We start from the raw sequence: 21,047 nt of genomic DNA, 5'->3' as shown, positions 1-21,047 counted from the left end.
CTACGCATCATGTTTCAGTTACTTTTCTAAAATGGTACTGGAAAGGACTTACTTTATGTACCTACACTGCTACCCCCTTGTTCTTCTGTACATCCTCTCCAATTTTTTTTTTTTCTGTAACAGACTGTATCACCCTACTGGAATAATCTTCTTGGCCATAATTTTAATAATAAAGGTTTTCCATGACTCCTGCATCACATCATTATACATACACTGTAGTTTAAAAGACTTTCAGAAGGATAGCACTGTCTGTAATAAGTAGTAATTGGTTTTGAGGGTAACAGCAATAAAACACAACCAAAGGATTATAAAGGTGGTTGAGATGCTGGTATAATAGATGAAGCTAAAGACCTTAAGACAATAACACAGATTGTCAATTAATCTTTTGCTTGCTTTTATAAAGTAAAGCCTAGTTAGAAGCAATTTTCAAATTGAATTAAGGACTACATTAAAGCCTAAAATAAACTTTGTATATTTTGTTCTAAATTTAAAAAAAAATGGTTGCATTTCTGGAATATTAAAGAAAGAATAAATTGGTTATAGATGAGTAAATGTGATGGTACTAATCCATCTAAAGTGATTGACAATTAGTTACTTCCTGAGCTTAAACTTCCCACTGCTCTAATGTTCTTCCATTCAAACCTTGGTTAGCAGAACAAAAAGTATCTCCATTAATCCTTTTTTTTTTTTGGGGGGTGCTGGGGATCGAACCCAGGGCTTTGTGCTTACAAAGCAAGCATTCTACCAACTGAGCTATCTCCCCAGCCCCTCCATTAATCCTTAACAAAGATTATGAAAATGTCAACTCTCTTTGGTGGCTATATTTTCATTCTCAACAAAAATTATGACCACAAACAAAAAAAAAAATCAAGAAATAATTTGTCAGGTGCGGTGCACACTGCAGCACTCCAAAGCTGCCTGTAATCTCAGCAGCTTGGGAGCCTGAGGCAGGAGGATCTCAAGCTCAAAGCCATCCTCAGCAAAAACAAAGCACTAAGCAACTCAGTGAGACCCTGTCTCTAAATAAAATACAAAATAGGACAGTGGATTTGGCTCAGTGGTTGAGTGACCCTGAGTTCAATCCCCAATACCCCCCTAAAAAATAATTTCAAAAGACACACAGGTATTTATATACACATATATAATACATTTCTAGGATATAAATATGCAAATTTACATGTATATTTTCAGTAGATAGTAAATGGTGTTCAGATTATCAACAGGGGTCCATCTTCCCAACCAAAAGGGTAACAATATCCAGTATTTCCTCTTATAAAACATGAAATATGGAAACAGACTTCCTGCATGTAAATCCTAGTTCTATTACTTATTAAAATTGAGCATTATTTAACTTCTAGTGCCTCAGTTTTTCTTGTCTGTGAAATAGGATGATAATATTATCTACTACATAAATTTTTTGTTAAAAATAAAATGTTTTTTTTTTTGGTGTACATGTGTACAATGGTGCTAGGCACACAGTAATACAATACAAGACATGATAAATGAAAACCTAACTCGCTTCACACAGACAGTTCTATTTTTTGAATGTCCACAATGCTCTTTTATAATGTACACTCTTTTCTTATTAAAATGATTCCTATTCATTAGTTCTGGCATATTACATTGGGTACATAAGAAAAACAATACTCCTTTATTGCTTATTTTTCTTTTTATTATTATTATTATTCCTATGGTCTATCCATTGTATATCACAAGTGTACTCATTGAGTTGTTCAAATACACCTACGTATGTTTAATTAATGGAAGCTTAAAGGTGTATAAGTAAATTATTTTCTTACAGGATAATAAATAGTCATTTTTTAGTAGACCAAACTGAAAAATGGCACTGAATTACTGGAAAAGCAATTTTTATTGAATAAATAATTTTTAATATTTTTTCTACATTTCTATTGGTGCATTACGATTATACATAATAGTGGGATTTATTGCTAGATATTTGCACATGCATACAATATAAAAATGTGATTTGATCATTATCATTTCACAATATTTTCCCTTTCCCTCCCTCCATTTCTCTTCACCCCTGGTCCCTTTCCTCTACTCTACTGGTCTCCTTTCTATTTTCATGAGATTTCTGCCCCCAACACATTTTGTAATTGTAATAAGTATGTAAACAGTTAAGAGAATGGATTACTTAGTAAGACTGTGAAAGCACAGTCAAAGATCTTTAAATGACAATGATAATTCTTACTTGGAAAGTATATATGTACTCTTAGAAGGAAGGTGATTTCTCAAAATACCTTCTAAAGATTAGAAGTCTGAAAGTTCTCTTAGAAGTTAGAGCCCTAAATCCAGGACCATGGAGAGCTCACCCAGGACATCTACTGCTCTGGGAAGTATGGAAGTTAGACAATATCTGTCCTCCCTGGCTGCCATATTAGAGCCAAAGCCAAATTATGAAATTCTGCCTAAGCCAGAAACCAGCAAAATATGACAACCACTACCAAGTTAAAGAAGAGGAACTACTAATATCACAAAGCCTATATCCTAAAATTGACATGATTTGTAAACTTCATGAATCTCTCATAGAACTAGATCAGGGTGTTGATCAATTATTGGGTCACTTGTCCATAGTGGGGAAAATAGAACTTTGGACTTGATTACTCATTAAATTAATAAAAGTTATTCTTTGTGGTTGATCAAACTTAACTTGGAAAAATTGATTTCTTTGGTTTCCCACTTTATCTCATGGAAATAATACAGCTGAACATTTACAGAGGATAACAAAGAGTGAAAATAACAAATAGTCACAGAGAAACAATATTTCTTCCTCTCTGGTGATTTCTTCATAACCATGTTTTCATCCATTTTTATAATTCATAATATTAATAGAACAGTTTTTTCTATTGACATTATTGATATACCCACACTATCTGTCCATGAAAATCTTCTCTCTACACTTTGGTATGAACACCTTCATATAAACTTTTAAGAATACAATATCTGGTCTTTATAAAGGAACATGGCAGGTTCTGATTACCTAACTGTAGGGGACAGGAGAGGTAGGGTCAAAACTACTTTAAATTTTACCTTTTTAAAGTACTTCTAAGGATCCACAAAGGCAGGTTTTTATGGATTTTCCTACTTGTTTTGCTTAGGAGAACCCAGCACTACAGACTTCTACTATTTATCAATTAATCTGGCATGCAGCCTCAAAGGAAGAAGGTCGACCTGTATTAAAAATGCAGCCATCAAAAATTCATCAAAGGCTTCAGCATTTTAACTCATGAACCTTTGAACACCTGCATACTTGTCAGATCTCTGGTCATAGTTAACGGTGAAATCTATAGTTACTCCAGTACCTACACTTGCCCGACATGAGCTGAATGAGGAGGCTTCCCAGGGAAAATATGCAATAAAGATTCTGTAAGCAATGCTTGCTCTTCCTCCATTACTTTTAGTGAAGCAGCCCTCCCTACATTGACACCACAGAGTTAGAAGTCAATTAAATCAAAGAAAAAAACTCTTTCAGGAGTATTTTTTTTCAGCATGATTATAAATATCAGCCTTCTTACAAGGTAAAGTAATAGAGAAATGCATAAACAACTATTACCTGGTAGAATTATGAACAACAAAGCCCCCAAATTGAAGTCTTTTAATGCTTTATAAGAAAAGGTAATAATTTCAGAAATCTTCATTTAACATGTGAAGAAAGCTGGGCAGTATAGGCTAGAAGTTAAAACTGGAACCTTCAAGTTCAAGGTAAGAACTATGCTGCTTAACTAATGCACTGCTCATAGCTGTCATCATTAATTTATGTTAGCCTCTGTAAACATCAAGAGTATAATAGGCCAATTTCACAACTAAATATAGATGCACATTTTGCCCTTATATAAATGGCAGATTGCTGCTGTAGATCATCACTGCAGCAACACGTCAGTAAAGATGCACTGTTTGATGGTCTGATGCGCACACAATATATAAAACCAGTTGTAATGGTTGTTTGGAAGCAAAGTGTAACATAGCAGCAAAATTTCATTTGTTCCACAAACTCAGGATATATTAAGCTTGGCTGACAAAGACTGTTTGATGTGCTAAATCAGTTTGACCTTCATTCTTGCTTTATTTTTCTCATTTAACATGTGAAATGACCATTATTTTTCCACATGTAAGAAAATATGAAATTGATTGCTTAAGAATGTGTCAAAAACATCTGCAACTGCTAACATTTGATAAAGTATCAAAACCAAGATGCATACTTACCATTTCTAAACTAAGATATATTCTGATTGAATAATCATGACTCATTTGACTTGTGGTAAAATAGATCAAAAGAGTAATTAAAGCCATTCAACAGAATGGCTTCCCTCATCTTCAGAAAATGTCTTGTGTATGTTTGAACTTAATAATTAAATTAATTGGTTTTAGCCAATGAGTGTTTTTATTCTTAACACTTTAAATAAGAGGATTTAATTCCAGAATGAGTCATTAGAATAGTAATAAAGCAAGCTGAGAGGTCTGCACAGCCCTTTTCAACCAATGTTCACCTTGATTCAAATAACCCTTGAATGAACCACAGCAAGACCAAACTATTCATTGTATGCTTTGGGGTCTGCCAAAAAAACCTCGTGAATCAAAGTGTTTTGTTCTTCATTTTCCCCTAGAACTTTAAGCTTACAACTGTCTGTTCCATAATAATGGAAAAAACTGCAGCTTTATCAAGTAATTTCTCTCCACCCAATAAACAGCACTTTACCTTGGAGCAACTTGTATATTTCACACCTTAAATTTCTATTTACCAAATCAGCTAATCACTTCACAATTGAACTCAGAACAAAAAAAAATTATCAATTAAAGTGGTTGAAACTCCTGCAAATTATCATTTAGGAATGAAGTAATTGCTTTCATCAGGGCAGAAAAGCCCGCCAGAACAGAAATGTCACTTTAGATTAGTGTTCTCACTCCTGAAGCTATGGATGACACAGCTGATATAAGACTAAATGCCAAGACCAATCAATTGCTTTTGTGGCTCTGCTCTGAGCTGCTGTAAAAGGGGCCATTTTCTAGGATCTACTCTTCATTATAGTAAATGCTATCTCCTTGGTAACATAATTCCATTTCTCATAAATTCTGTCTGAGAGCATTGTCCTAACAATGGATGTTTGTGGAAAAGAATGCTGTTGGTTTAATGCACAGAATTAAGTGTGAATGGCTGTCAAACTGCTATAGTTTACTAGTTCTTAAACATAAATTGAAGTCTTATACATTAAAAAGAATTCTTGGGGAGAAATGAATGTCCTGAACGAGGGGAAGATATTGTATTTGAAGGTTTTGTGCCACTGGTTTAGGATTTTGACTATTCTAGTATTTATCTGTCCTGTACATTAAATCAGTCAGCTCACACCAGAGGTGGGTGAACACTTCACTTACTTTCTCAGCAGTGTAGTTTGCAAATGTGAAACCTCAGAAGAAAATACGGACTCATTAGGCAACTGCATGCGATTTGTGAATAGACACAACTGTGCTTTAAAAAAAAAAAAAAAGTGTTCTTTGAACTGGGCCCTTCCTGGAAAGCATCCAGATCTTAATTTGTATTGTTCATCCCCCTGAAGTTACAAGAATCTGGGTTGCAGGCTCCAATTAAAAGGAAATTGAAGAAGCTAATATAGTGAGAAAGCAGCAATTCCCTGCACTGCTCTCTTCAGGTCTGAAGTTTAGAAAGAGATTCAGGATCACGGGTCTTTGCCCGACATGGGATAAAGGCTTTCTCATCCTGGTGAGCACACATGTGTAACTTCCATTAACAGTAACAGGAGGCGTGAGCACACATTGAGAGGAAGTCTGCTGCTAAATATTTGAAAGGGGCAGAGCACCTCTGCTGAAAGGCAAAATGAGAGGGAATGGTGGGCACCCTTTGACAGCAGGACATTTTACTGACCATGCAAAGAGGAACTGCTGGAATTCCTAGAACCCCAAGGAATCACTGCGCATTTTTCAAAACATCATTAGCCAGAAAGTACACATATTATTTTTGTTTTCTAAGGGTATTCAGCAGTATCAAAGAACAGCATAAAACTTAAAAATAAATGCTCACGTTTGAATACTTGCTATATTTCTGCCAGGTTCTAAGTGTTTTAAACATTGTCTCCTTTCATTCTTAGTTGCCAGTATCAACAGTGAATGGAGGGAAAACCAATATCAGTGACAATGAAAGGCAGATAATTCATGCTGGATCCATCAGATACTAAAAGCAAAGTGCTGTTTTAAGTCACTTTTGCAGGGAGGGGCTTGCTATGGTTTGGATATGAAGTATCCCCCAAAAGATCCTGTATTAATGCAGGAACACTCAGAGGTGAAATGATTAGATTATAAGAGGTGTGACCTAATCAGTCCCTCCTGGTTTGGACTGACTCAGTGGTAACTGGATGCAGGTGGGGCATGGCTGGAGGAGGTGGGTCACTGGGAACATGCCCTGGAAGGGTTCGTCTTCCCTGTAGCCCCTTTCCTTTCCTCTCTCTGCTCCTCAGGTCACTCTGAAGTGAGCAGCGCTCCTCCACCGTTTGGTCTTGATGCACCTTGAGACCACAGGGATGGAATTGGCTGACCATGGACTGAACCTCTGAAACAATAAGCCAAAATACAGCTTTCCTCCTCTAAATTGTTCTCATCGGGTATTTTGGTCACAGTGACAAAAAGCTGACCAACACAGACCTTTTATGGGATTTGTACTTTGCACACCCATCTCTGAAAACTAAGTGTTCTTATATCAGAAAGGACTTTCCCCGGATGCTGGACTTAAATGGAACAGGACTAGACAAACCAGGATAATTGATCTCCTCCACGTGCATAAATACAATTTCCTCTTTCTCAAAAGAAAATCAAACACAGAGAAGGAAAGTAACTTACCCAAGCCAAGGATGGTCAGACAAGAAATGAGAACCTGGACAAGGTAATTCAAAATTAAGTTCCTATCACCAGTGTGCTATTTTGCCTCTACAGGAATAAAGTTCTCATGATTCCCCTTTTCCCTAATAAAAAAACAACTCAGTCACTGATAAAGTTTTATTTATAATGACCCATATAAATTTCATAATAAGTGTTATAAAAACTTAATTCCTAAAAAAAAAATAAATAAAAATATGATTAAAAAAAAAAAAAAACAACTTAATTCCTCAATGAAATATACAATAAAATTCCTCTTTTTCAGGCTTGTAAACATTCTAATTCAGACAGATTTTCTGTTCATTGCTCTAAGTCCCAAACTAAATTGCTTTGGAATTCAAATTCCAATTACCTTTCCTCGTGGGGAAATTCATTTTTTTCTTTTAATTTTCTTTAAGTGTGATTGCATATACTTTTAAAAGTACAACCAAGTGGAGGAAAGCTTTTGAAAACCTTGAAGTATATCTGGAAAGGAGGAAGCATGTACTAACAAGTCTGGGGACTTCTAATCAAGAATAATGAAAGTTATGGTCATATGACAACTGTAGGCATAGCACATGCTTTTCCTGGACATCAAGAAGCACATCATTAGAATTTAGCTTTCAGCATTCCTTTGGGAAACAGAGCTGAGTAACGCAGTCTCTGGTTCTTTAAACACTACAACGGAGAACACAAGTCCACCAGCCACGAGAATATATGCACCACCTCTCACTTGTCTGGCTTTTTTAAGACATATTTTTACTTCACCTCTCATCCAGATTCCAAAGTCATAGTGTATGTTTGCCAAGATAGCAAATTATTACCATTTCTAGGGAACATTTTGGAAAATACATATCGAAAGTCTTAGAGATTTGTCTAAGTCTGACTTTTTGAAAATTTTAAGAAAAAAAAAAAAACCCAAGGATGTGAACAAATATATTTCTAAAAGAATATTCACTGTATCTTTGATCAATAAACTTTAGAAATAAATCATGGGTTATTTTCAAGATATTGAATGTAGATATGGAAAAATATTTTAATGGCTTGGTAAAGTGTTGACATGCTAGTTAATAAAAGGCACTTATAAAGCAGCATGTATAAGGGATCACTTAACTAGAGTTACATATCCACAACTATATAGACAGGCACAAAGAAGAAAATAGTCAAATCTGGAATGGGTTCCCACAAACCAACATATTAAGTTTGCTTATTTCTACATGGTTAGATCATTCCTTTTTGTGTATGGGGTGTAGGGGATTAGCTCTTTGATGAACTTTTTAAAAAAGTAATTTATATATTAAACCATGTTCAATAACATTATTCTTTTTAATTAAATTAATTAAATTTTAATTAATTGAAATTAAAAAGAAATAAAATATAATGTACTGGAGTAAAATTGAGTCTGAGAAGTGCCTTGACTGCCAAAAGATACTTTTTTTCTATAAACGGTTTATCAGTGCTACCAATGTCATCCTGCCACTACTTCTTCCAATATAACAGCCTAAAAAATATTTGAAGAAAATGTTTAGCTTGAGCACATCTCTTAAAGAGAACTGGAATTAAAAGAGCTGAAAGAAGTCTTCATACCTTCTGAAGTTCTCCCCAAAGGGTCTCAACCAGACAGTTGAGTCTTTTAGCATGCAGTCAGTGTTCCTATGTTCTGTTGTGGCCCCTGGAAATCCCCAGGCATTGCTTTGCCCAGTATACAATTTGCTAGCAGTCATTTGGGGATGGAATGTGCTTCCATTCAGTGATTGACTTTTTCCCTGTGTAACTACCTTCTGACAACCCAATGGCAGCTGCAGAGTCCCACTCAGGAGAAAACATAAACAAATAAACACACAAACTATTGCACAGAACAGGCTTCCTAAAGCACATTTTCAGACCCTGAACTAAGTCTAGATTAAAAACCTACAGCAATGAATGATAACTTAAGATCAGTACTAAGCATTATAGCACATATCCAACTATCATAATCAGGATAATTCATTATTTTTTTAATTGAGTACTGTATTTTCATTTCTAATTGGTTCAGACACTTGATAGGTGATTCCATGGCATTAAAGTATATGTATGCAGCAGTCTAGATGTTTTTATGTGCCACGAATTACCACATCAGATTTAATTTAAAGAAACATGATGCCTCATCTATGTACTTTTAAAATGAGACAATGCAGGAAATACCTGCTTGCTCCTAGGTTTCCATCACTCAACTAGGGACCTAGTCCTCCACGGATCCCACACTCTTGAAAAACTTTGATGAATTAGTCGTCTCATAAACATATAACTTTGAGGAACTAGAAATAAATTATTCTGAGCCAAATCTAGTTACACAACAGGATGATAAATGTCAGTAATATTTTAATTCATAAAACGAATCTTTAAAATATATAAAATAAGGATAAAATAATTAGGCATGTTTTCTTGTTTATAAGCTTGCAAGTTGCTCATGGAGAAACAAAAGATTGTATCATAATAGAATATATACAAAACTGAAAAGTTTCAGTTATCATTTGAAAGTCAACACTAAATTTTCTGATTGTGAACTAATAATTAATTAGTAACACACATACTCAAACTATTGAGAGAGAGTTCTCAGAGGTAGGAAAGTACATGATGATTTGTAAGACTGTGTCAAGGGACTGCTGAGCTGAAATGGGGCAATGGAAGACAGCAATTTTCTCAATGGGCCCCCATCACAAAGTCAAATAATTAGTTGAAATAAGTAAAATGTATATAATGTGATTAGGCACTTGTCTCCTGACATAATAGTTCAACACGATCCTCTACCAGAATGAATAATCTGTTGTCTTTTATGTGAACCCCTCTTTAAATCCACCTGCTGTCTGGGCTGTCTCTGTATTTTAAGTAGATTTGTGTGGGCTGAGATATGCTTTAGAAAATATTTCCCCTCAAGGTCCCCCTTTTGAGTTATCAGTCAATAAAAATCATTTAGTCCTTAGTTTTATTCTCTAAAAATACAGTTTCCCAAAAGTCTAGTTATAAAGACAGTGTGAAGATCAATGAGTCACCAAGAGCAAAAGGCAACTTTGCCAAGTTCCCATGGCTGTGGGCCTGAGTCATTCTTCAAGCACTCCCGCCAACACACCTTCTAGTACACACACACATACGATTGTTTTTCATATCACAGGATTGTTACAGGATTGTATTACATATATGGTTGCCTCTAACTAGATTTTTCCAAGTACACAACACATCCAAAATCCTTAGGGGTAGTATTTGAGCTTAGATAAAGTTGGTGTTTTACTAGGTTGATGGTCTGTCAAATACTTTCTTTCCTTTCCCATCACTTTTTTTTTTTTCTATTCAATGTCCCTTCCAGAGACAAAGTCACTTGGATTGGTCATACCTCTTTTCATAAAATTCGTGGGTGCAAGAAGAATGATATAGTTTGTTTGCTTTTAATTTTGTGACTAATTGTTAGTCTAGAGTAAATTAATTTATGGTAAGAATCACAAACCCAAATATATGAAGAATGGAAGGAAACTGTGTAAGTAAATAAAGAGGACAAGGTGAAAGAAAGCACAGAAATCCTGATAATAGAGGGCAAGACCTTGCCAGTGAGCAGTAAAGGGAATTGTGGGAACTGAGGAAAACTGCAAAGCACCTGCTTGCCAATAGCAGGTATTCATTCTTTAGGGACATATATTTGTTCCTACATGGGAATGTGTACCCAAAATTGTCAGGTCTTCCTTTTAAAGAAAAGTCAAAATCCAGAATTTTAAAATGAAATCATCATCCAGTTTTTTAAAGTATTGTCATCTTACTTTAAAAATTAAACTCTTTGCAGGCCACTGTGGGTCTTGTTTGGTCTAAGGTAGTAGGAACCTGTGATTTAATGCCATTAATAGCCTTTCTTGAGGGTAAGATTTAAAGATTGGCACATAAAGATATGGGATATGAAGATATTTAGCAAAGACGGGGACAATGGCAGAGTGGGATAGAGGCATACAATTAAGGAAAATAATGAAAGCTGAAGTTGAACTGAAAGGAAGGATACAAGGATTACTAACAGTGATTTCCTCTGAGTGGTAGAACTTCTGCTTTTACTCTTCTTAGGGTTATAAGTTGACTATAAATAATAAAGAAAAACAGATCAAGTTAGCATTCCACGGGATTTAGCCTATTGATAAAAATATCACTGAAAGCCGAAAATACAGATCTGTATACATCTATGTAGATGAATACAGGTTTAAGACACACAGTTTCAAATATATTATCACAACTAAGAGTTCAGTCAGCTCGCCATGGTGGCATCATGTAAAGAATCTCCCATTAAAAATTAAAATAGCTCTGTTTACAAGGAGTCATTAAAGGGCAGTTCATCCTGCAAAATTAGTGATTAACTATTTCTTAAAAGCACATACTAAATAACACTGTGTTTTTATTAGTGCAATAATAATGTTGAGAGACAGTGTCTTGTGTATATAGCACAACTTCCTTAAGCATTTGTTGAAAGATGATTATGCTGATGATGAGCTGAATGTCCTTAAAAGTCATGATTATAAATAGTAAACAACACATTCAATAGTACTGCTATTAAACCCACCCAGTAAATCAGTCCTTGGAGTGGCATTGTAGTGGGAAGGAAGTGAGGGAAGGGAAGAAAAAGAAAGCAAACACAGATAAGATCTCCAAATTTGATATTCATAAATGCTTCCCTATTGAAAATATGTATATCCTCAAAAGAGGGTCTCAGCCCTTTCCACATCCTGGAGGTGGTGTGGTGGTAGGCAAATTGAGGCAAGAAGTAAAAGTCAAGAGACTCTCTAGCCTTTCTTGGTAATCATACATGGCCCTATTCAGAACAACAAATCACTATAAATCCTTTCTATAAGTTAGAGCTGTGACAATAAGGATGGGGAGGAAATCTGTAAGAACTCCTAGATCTTCACATTTTCTAGATCTGTATGTCTGCAAGTAATCAAAAATAAAAAAAATTAAAATAAAAAAACTACACAGAGGTAGTACTCCAAGGAGAATGTGAGAAAGATTATAGATAAAGGATTCAAGATGGCAATAAATGTTAAATCTTTCAAGTTTCAGAATAAGACACCTGTCCAGAGAGGCCTTCTGAAATTCAAAAGGCGTTCTGGAAACACTGTTTTCCTACAGCTGAATTCTGCTCTGGGTCTGCAGTTTGGCCTTCATTCTGCTTTTTAAGTGAGTTTTTACACATCTGCTTCCCTTTCAGGGGCATCTGTGGCTTTCTCACTTCCTTCTGGCTACATGCTTCCACTCTCTGACAATATCCCTCTCCCTAGGGATGGAAGCTGACAGCTCAGGTGGAAGGGACAGCCACTATGTCCATGTGCAGAGTCTGCTGCTTTATGAAATTGATCAGAATGGCACAATTCTAGTCAATTTCACTCACAGCAGGTGAAAGCAGGAGAAACGTTCTTATGTAAGAGTCTGGCATTGCTCTTCATCTGTAGCTTCCAGGACTGATTGTACAGTGGATCTCAATTGAAAAAGAAAACACACACATACATAGCCTGCTGGAGTGCATTCCAGGGCAGACATGCTACAATTCCCTTCTCTGTACTTGCAATACAGTAAGGAATAGTGTATGTCCAACTGTAGGCTATAATTTTATTGATAGACTCTGATGACATTATAAAATCCATAAGGGCAAAGAGCAAGTGATTTGCTCATGTCACTGGAAATCCAATACAAAATTACAGTCTTCATTTAGAAGCCTTTTTGGAACTTTTTTTTTTATCAGTAATAATGCATGTTATCAATACCTATATTTGAACAATGATGATGAGAAAGAAGAAAAAATATCAAGACAATTCCTACAGAGAAAATAACCCCAAATTCTTCCATAACATAAGGACAACTGATTTGGAAAATTTCTTCACAAATTGTGAGAGAAATATAGCAAGCAGAAAATAAGAATGAATTTGACCCATTTCATAAAGATTTCTATAAGTATTTATTCACCTACTACTGTATGCTCAACAGAGGACTTAGATCTTAATATGCAAAATCAAGTTTGGGTCTTTTATATAGAATATTCCAAATGAGGTCCCATAAACTTCTAGACAACTTGTACATGAAAAGCGGGAATAAGAAAGAGTACCTTCTTACTTCCATGTCAGTGTGCTCATCTTTTGCATGCATCAATAGGTATTGTGTAGCACAAATTTGGGTGAGGGGTTTATAGCTCCTGGAGAGTCACCCATCCAGGCACTTTGAAAGCAACAACATAAAAGATCCCCATGTGGTCAGCAGATCACATGGAAATATGTCGTGTCAAGGAAATTGTATCACTCAAACTCCACTTGAAAAGGAGTTTGCTTCCTTTATTACTGCAAAGAATATAAGTATCCCTAGACACAAGGAGGCTGAACTATCATAGCCAAGCCCATTCAAGTGGTTCACGCTGTCAGTGGGAGGTCCTGAATGGAAAAAATGTATATATAAATGTGATTTGTAAGCAGATCTATACTAAAGCAACTGAAAAACAGGTTCTCTGGAAAACAAATACAGTTAATTGGGTAGGTACAGGTGGTCCACATAAAAAGCTATTCAATTTTGTGAAAAATAAAAAGAAAATCAGTTATTCATTACAATTGAATACTGATCTACAAGTCATGGGACCTGGATCCTGGGTCAAGCTCTGCCACTAACAGCCGTATGATTTCAACAAGACATTTAATTTCTCCATCTCTATATTTTCTTACCTCAAAACAAAGGGATTGTTCTCTAGGACATCTTTTCAATTGAAGATTCTATTTTCACTTGGTGTTTTTGTCTTATAACATTAACAGAACTACCATTGAATGTGTTTGATGTGTATTAAAGTTACTTCCCATCTACCTACAGTTTTAGAGTGGTGTGTGACCCCCCACTGTTCAACCCGATAGCATCTATTATAGTCACAACACCTTCAATAAGTAAATTTGCAACCTGAATTTCATGCAGGATTCAGGGAGGTTGTATGATTATTAAACTCAGGTATGTTAAGTGAAAACTGGCTTTACTAAAATTTCAGCTTAACAATAATGAACCTCCACTTTTCCAAAACAAAGTCTGGGTCTTCTCCAGAACTGACAAAGCAGTGCACAAAACAGTTACTCTTAGTTAATAACAAATATCAGCTGTGTATGCTGAAGGAAGAATATGGTTTGTATAAGAATTAGAGCTCTGTTTTAAACATTAAAACTTCTTTTATACTCCCCTTTTAGGGGAGGTCCAAATGATGGCAAAAAAAGGTTTCATTTTTAAACAGTGCCTGTTTACTTTCTATGTATATATAATGCCTTGGAACATTCTCACAGAATGTCAAACATCTGGATCAAGCAACAACAAGCATATGTTGGTTGCTAACTGATACCAGGCTAAATCCAAATCCATCAATTACTATATCTGGTGAACACCAGTAATTTTGGCACTCTACAGACACAAATGCAACACTCCTACCTGTCCCCAGAGTAAGTAATATTTACATTATTTTTCAATCTGTTTGTTTAGCTAACTTCACAGTTCTTCCTAAATACAAGCTTAGATCCCTTGGGATGATCTGGTCTTTAACTGACCTGAAAGCAACCACCATATCCCCTACAACTCCTATGACACCTTTGAAAACATTACTGATCAACACAGTATATTACCATCAACATCCACCAAGTGACTCATATCCTGCTTACCTATTGACTTGCTCAAAAGTATGTGACTACTAGAATTTTACCACACTGCCTCAGTTCTCTCAATGACACATATAGCTGATTTTCTGTTAATAGTACTTGCTACATACTACAAACAACACAAGAAGGTCCTGGTGTGTAATGTTTGAAATTACTTTAAGTACTAAGAAAAAAACTAGCAAGCCCTATGAACCACATGTTAAATAAAAATGAAATCTCCTTTCAACTGAAAATGTGTGGAGAGCTTTTAATAGTGTAAACAATGTTTACATTAAATGCACATGGACTTTTGCAGGCTGGTACAGCACATTTGGAGTAGTTTATGGTCTTGATTTGTTAGCAGATAATATTCAGTTCGAAGTTCTAAAAAGCCCAAACTCTAAGTCTTATAAGTTTGGGGTGAATGGAGGTGGAAGCTTAGATGGAAAGGACTATAAAAGAGAAGGAAGCACCTTTACAAAGAGCTATTACACCTGATAGGCTCCATGCAAGACAGTTGAAATGTGAGCTTCAGTATTCAAAATAGAAAGGATACAATCATATGTCTGGTTAACTTACAGGAAATAGTTCCAGAGACAATTTTACACTAACTACAGTGATTTGGGCAATTTTTTAAAATAATACCAGCCAATTTCTCTCCATTATACTCTGCTGGCAGAAAATAAAACATTTTTCTTTGAAATGATTGCCTTTGGTTTTGTTAAATCATGCATTCTGTCAACATGTGGTCACCATTTTTACATGATCTTTCTGCTTCCCCAGAAAAGAATGAATTCACAGTCTGAACCCTGATATAAATATGTAATCTTGCAACTGTTAAGGCTTCTTCTATTACTGCAAAATGAAGAGATAAGAAATGGAGTTGGTATCAAAAGGAATGAAAAAAATGATGATGATGATGATGGCCAAGTATAAAACTCAGATTCTTGCATCCACTCTAAAGCCAGATGAAGAAAGTGCCCTGGCTGATCTTTTTTTCTTGCTATAACAAAGGGATTATGTGATGTTCATCATTTTAAAACACTAATATTTGAAAACTCTATGCCAAAAGATACATTCAAGTAACTCTACTGCAGCTAGCAAAAGGCTAGGGGAACTGAGGTTGTAATGCAATCTTAAATAAGACAGACATTATCTTGTCATTAAATACTTTTCAGATATAATTGTAAAATGCCGGGATTATAATTGCTTCCACTCACTATGTCATCCTGTGGGATGGAGATCCTTATCACTATCTTCCAGCCTGCCCATTTTTAAAAGCTAAATTGTTTTTGTAAGGAAAGTGTAGATAGTTGCTCCCCTTTGAGCCTTTGTTTAGTGACATAGCAAAAAAGTACCTCTTTCTGAGATAATCGCAGCAATGTAGCTGGGATTTTCCAGAGTGGGCACTCAGAAAGCATCCTTGACAATGTGTGATTTTACTTTCACAATAGCTTAGGCATATATTGCATCTCAAACTAATTCCTAGTTGAAAATACAATGTTAAGTCTAAGAAAAACAACTGGGGGAAAAAAAAAGAAACCTCCAGATGAATCTTGAATTGGATGAAAATATAAAGAAACAAAATGAAGTGAGAATTTTTATACATGAGAGACACAGCAAAGCAATGTGCACTATACCATCCTGTAGAATGGAGATACCAGGAACTCTGACACTCAGAAAATAGCAGCAACTTGACCAGAATGTGTGTCTAAGGGTATCTAAGGTGCAGGTATAAGGGACACTCATTTGTTCCCTCTCTTATACAGGCAACACGTAAGTTAAGTTAAAAATGTAAACTACAGAGGGTTCTATTTTAAAGGAGGTTCTAGCCTGGCACAGTAGCACACACCTTTAAACCCAACAAATTAGGCAGCTGAGGCAGGAGGAACACAAGTTCAAAGTGAGCTTCAGCAACTTAGCAAGGCCCTAAACAACTTAGCAAGACCCTGTCCCAAAACAAAGAATAAAAAGGGATGGGGATGTGGTTTAGTATAGAGCAACCCTAGCTTCCATCCCACTTCCAAAAATAAATAATAGTGGCAAATGAGACATATATTAAAGGCATATTTCAATTTAGATGACACTACTTGTGATAGAATTATTTAAGCCTCAAGAGTGCAATACATCTATGTGAAGGTAAAACCTCAAGTTTAGAACACAGCCAAAACTTTCAACAAGTCAGAATGATTTCTGTACTTGTGACTTCTTCGGGGGTGGGGAGGGGGAACAAAAAAATCAAATGGCAACAGCTTACTTTTGTTTTTATACCTCATTGCCTATAGCTCCTTAGAGGTTTTGTACAGTGGGCACACACTCAGCTCCACTCCTTGCCCTGTTCGTATATCCCATTTCATAGTGATTGATTTGGCTCAGGAGAAAAATGACCTAAGTTGTAGCAAAAACCTAAATAACAAAGTAGAGTCCCAGTCTCCATCAGAATCCCATACTCACCAAAGCATAGAGAGAAGTACTGAGGTTTAGAAAGAAGCACAAAGCAGAGAAGGCACTGCACAGAATTCCAGGGGCACACCTTCTCTGGGCCTCAGGTTTTTAATTTGCAAGATGGAGGAGAAAGGCATCTATGTACTGGAGGTATCTGATATCTCCCGTCAGTTCTAAACTTCCTCTTCTTCCAAGAATTTCACCATGGGGAAATGTTTTTCCTAACTCAGGAATGAACTAAAATATGAGTAGATGGGATGCTCTATTTTCCAATCAGATATCTAATGACAATGTCATCACACACAAGCATCATCACCCACTCTATAAGAGGAAGGGCTTCCAAAGGTTGGACTGGTATTTACTCAGCACATGCTGCAAAGACTACTATTCAGCTTCCATTCAATGGTCAGTGTTTAAGGCAACTCCAGCTGTTTGAACTCAAACCCACACCTAAAGGAAGTTTGGTTCAAGAAAATGTTTTTTGTCTCTATGCTAGTGGTGTGATCTGTTTTTAAAAACAATTATTAAATTTAAAGAATCCATAGTCCATTTCTTCTATTTCCCATTAGTCACTATTTAAAAATTAACAAAATAGCTAATAATTAAGCACACTATATTTGTACTGTGCTAATTAATTTCATCATATGGGTTCTCTCACTGAATCTGTAAACAACCTTATGGTTAGGCATTGACAGACGAAGCCAGGGAGGTTAAAAGCAGTTGCATAATTACCTAAAGTTTCCCAGCAAGTTACTTGGAAAGCCAGGGTCCAGATCCAAATGGGGGTGCCTAAAAAGTTCTAATGCTTATCACACAGTAAACATCTGGCTAGATGAGTGACAGACTGGGAAGAATGTACAAGTTCTAACCCCTGGAGTATAGGTGACTTTTAACTCATGAGTTAAAAGTTTTTTTTTTTTTTTTTTTTTTTGTTTTAAATCAACAAATTTAAAGTATCTTTGAAGATCCCAGGATTTGATTCTGGGACCTAGAATTGTTGTAGTAAATTTAAGAAATCTTATTTTTAAAAATTTATGAGTTCAGTTTACATAAATTTGGAAATAAAATAACATGGTTGCTTTGTATGGCCATCTGCCACTCTCATAAGCATCTCTAGCTATAGAAGAACTGAGAATACTGGTAGTTTTGCTATGGAGTTAATTGAAGCCTTCCTAAGAATAATTTTAATTCAGTGTTTCAGAGCCAATTCTGCTTTATGATCCACATTTTACATAGTATTTCTGTAAATCAGAGCAAGCCAGAGGTCTGATTGGCATTTTGAGATCTTTCGGATTAAAACATGATCTGGTTATTTTCTGCTATCCATCTAATACAGAGCTCAAGACCCATATGTGCAGTGGTTTTCTAAGGGCAATGTAGCAATGACCTATGACACTGATGAGGTCTGAAAGAATTAAGACCTTCTTTATTTTTAACCTATCCTGTCATTTAATTATAATTGTCTTACTCCCTCTAAATTTATTTGTATAATAAAATGGCTAACAGCTCTGTAACAGATTTATCTAGTTTAAAACTTGTTTGATTACAAAGTACAAAATCATATTACATGTAGCTTTTAATTAATAATTCTTCCCAGCATTTTCTTTCATCTGAGGATAATGCCATGTTGTGATATCTGCTAACAAATGCTTTTTTTTTTAGAAGTTAAAGGTGGCAGCTCTCTTCTTGGAGAGGGCATGGAGGACCCACTTGAGAGAGTTCCTCTGTTACTATTCTCTGTGCATCCTAATTCTGCCATTTTCTTGGAAAAGTCAGTTGCTTTCTCTATGTTTCATTTTGACCATTTACGAAATAGAGATAAAAGACCAACCAATATTCTGAATACATCATGTGACTTATGGAAAAGCAACAAAGAATTTGGGGGAAAATCCTTAAGCATTCATTATGATCATAACAAAAATAGCATGGCTATCTATTAGAAAGAGAGGAGAGGGAAGTGAACAGAAGTAATTATCCAAGCTATAATTTGGCCTAGACAACAGAACACCCCTCTTCAGACTAAGAAAGGGATCCATAATGATGGGCTCCAAAGGAGAGCACCACAATACCAGGTTGTGTATTGAGTGGGTAGTTGGGGGCGGTGTGCCAGAATAATATTCTAAGACTAACTCTAGGGGCTGCCCACCCCCACATGCAGGAGAGACAGTCAGGCCCACAGATGTGTTATCTGGTGGGTCCAGGAAGGCATGTGGAGTATGTGGCAGTTAATTCTGTCACAAGCAAAATTAAACTATACACTATCTCCATTTTCTTTACGTTTCCTTCTTTCCACTCATTAATCAAATGGCATCCCATGTGGAGAAACAACCAACAAGAGGTAAGGATTGAATTCAGTGTGTTTTACTTCTAAATTAACCTAAACCATTTGATGAAATTAGTATTTTTTTAAATTCAAATAGTATAGAGAAAGATAAAGGTGAAAACAAAACTCCTCCAGCTTCTAAGTCCTTCTACCCCAGAAGGAATCATTGTGAATTTTTCTTGTGTACATTCCCCAAAGGGATATACACACTCAAAAGCACACAGACCTAAACCTCACCTTATTTACATGAATAAGATCATCCTCTTGATACAGTTCTGAAACTTGTAAATACTTGTCTTGAACTTTGGGCTACATCAGTACACACAGCTCTACCCCAGACTTAAACACTAGCCAGCACTTCATTAGATGAATGTAGTAATTTATTTTTACCCAGGGAGAAATATGTTAAGCTATTTCTACTTTTTGATATTAAAATAATACTGAAATTATTTCTATATATTTTCTTGATATATTGCAGGAGTTTGTCAGGAGAAGTGGAATTGCAGAGTAAAAAAAATATGCACATTAAAAAATAATTAAGCTAGAACAGAATCAATTGTTAGTTTTGAGGAAGCAAATCCCTCATCCATTTGTGAGAACATTTTTGACTTGGCTATTTGACAATGGCCAAAATAATATAGGCTCATGAACCTAGCTATAAGCATAGATAATAAGAAGAAGTTGTATTCATACTGTTTTTTGCTTATCTTTGTATTATAATAGAACTCCACACATTAATTCCAGTGTTTTGGGAATAATGTATATTTCTAACACTCCTCCAAATATTTAGATTTATAAAGTAATTAATATTAATGTTATAATAATGACATTATATCAAAATATATTAAAAAACCCATATAATTTAGTATCCTGTGATACCCTACTGATTTTCCACAAAGTACCTAAAATTTAATTTAAGTAAAACCATAATGTAGAGATTATTAGCTTGTAGAATACTAGCTTTTTTAAAAAATCAACCTGTATCCACAATATCTGAGATAAATAAGTCATGTTAGTGGTCACAAAAGGCATTGTACTTAGTAAAAATATCCTCTCTTTTTTGGTTCTAAGGTATTTAAATTCTGTAGCTACAGAACAATAACTAATTTCCACTCCACTCAATGCTTCCTCATGAGCCTTAGTGTATAGTTCAAGCAACAAAGGCCACCACAAAACTTTCTGAGCTGCTAATCAAGGTGAAACGTGTTTAGTACACATGCTTGATTTTGTGACCCTTTCACCAAAAGTGTATGAACAAGTCCCTGGAAATAAAGTGTGAAATTTAAACACCTTTGTCCTTTAAACAAGCATATTCTGCCAAAAATGCTCTCTCCTGTGAACTTTTGGCATCAACATTGCAGAATGCAATATTCTTTACATTCAATTGCCAAAGACACGGATCTAGATCCAAAGGAAGAAGCCAGGTAAATTGTTTGGGCCCATAACCTAACATTCTCCTTGGCATAAAAAATTCATTCTTTAGCCTTCCAATAAGTGTTGCCAACTGGAGAGACAATAAATTTATTATTCTACAACACAGTGAGTAATTCAGATAAACAGCCTCCAATACTTAAAAATCTGTTTTCTCATTCTTTAATTTTTAAAGCCCACAAATAAAAGCTGTTAAGGAACTATCCCTCTGAAATCCTCTCTGAAAAATAATGACAAACTCTTACTTAAACACAGATTAAACCAGAAAAAGAAAAGAAAAATTACCCCTAAAAATCTATCTCTACTTTTTAATC

At 35.4% G+C, this 21,047-nt stretch overlaps 1 protein-coding gene across 8 annotated transcripts in view; it reads right to left on the bottom strand.

Annotated features, from left to right (window-relative positions):
• The window catches only part of Npas3 (neuronal PAS domain protein 3), an 829,271-nt gene that overhangs the window by 568,469 nt on the left and 239,755 nt on the right, over positions 1–21,047 (bottom strand). The window lies entirely within an intron of this gene.

This window comes from Sciurus carolinensis, chromosome 2 (assembly GCF_902686445.1).
Source record: "Sciurus carolinensis chromosome 2, mSciCar1.2, whole genome shotgun sequence".
NCBI classification, from domain to species: Eukaryota; Metazoa; Chordata; class Mammalia; order Rodentia; family Sciuridae; genus Sciurus; species Sciurus carolinensis.
Note: the sequence above shows the minus strand (reverse complement) of the source record. Positions and strands in the feature narration are given on the sequence as shown.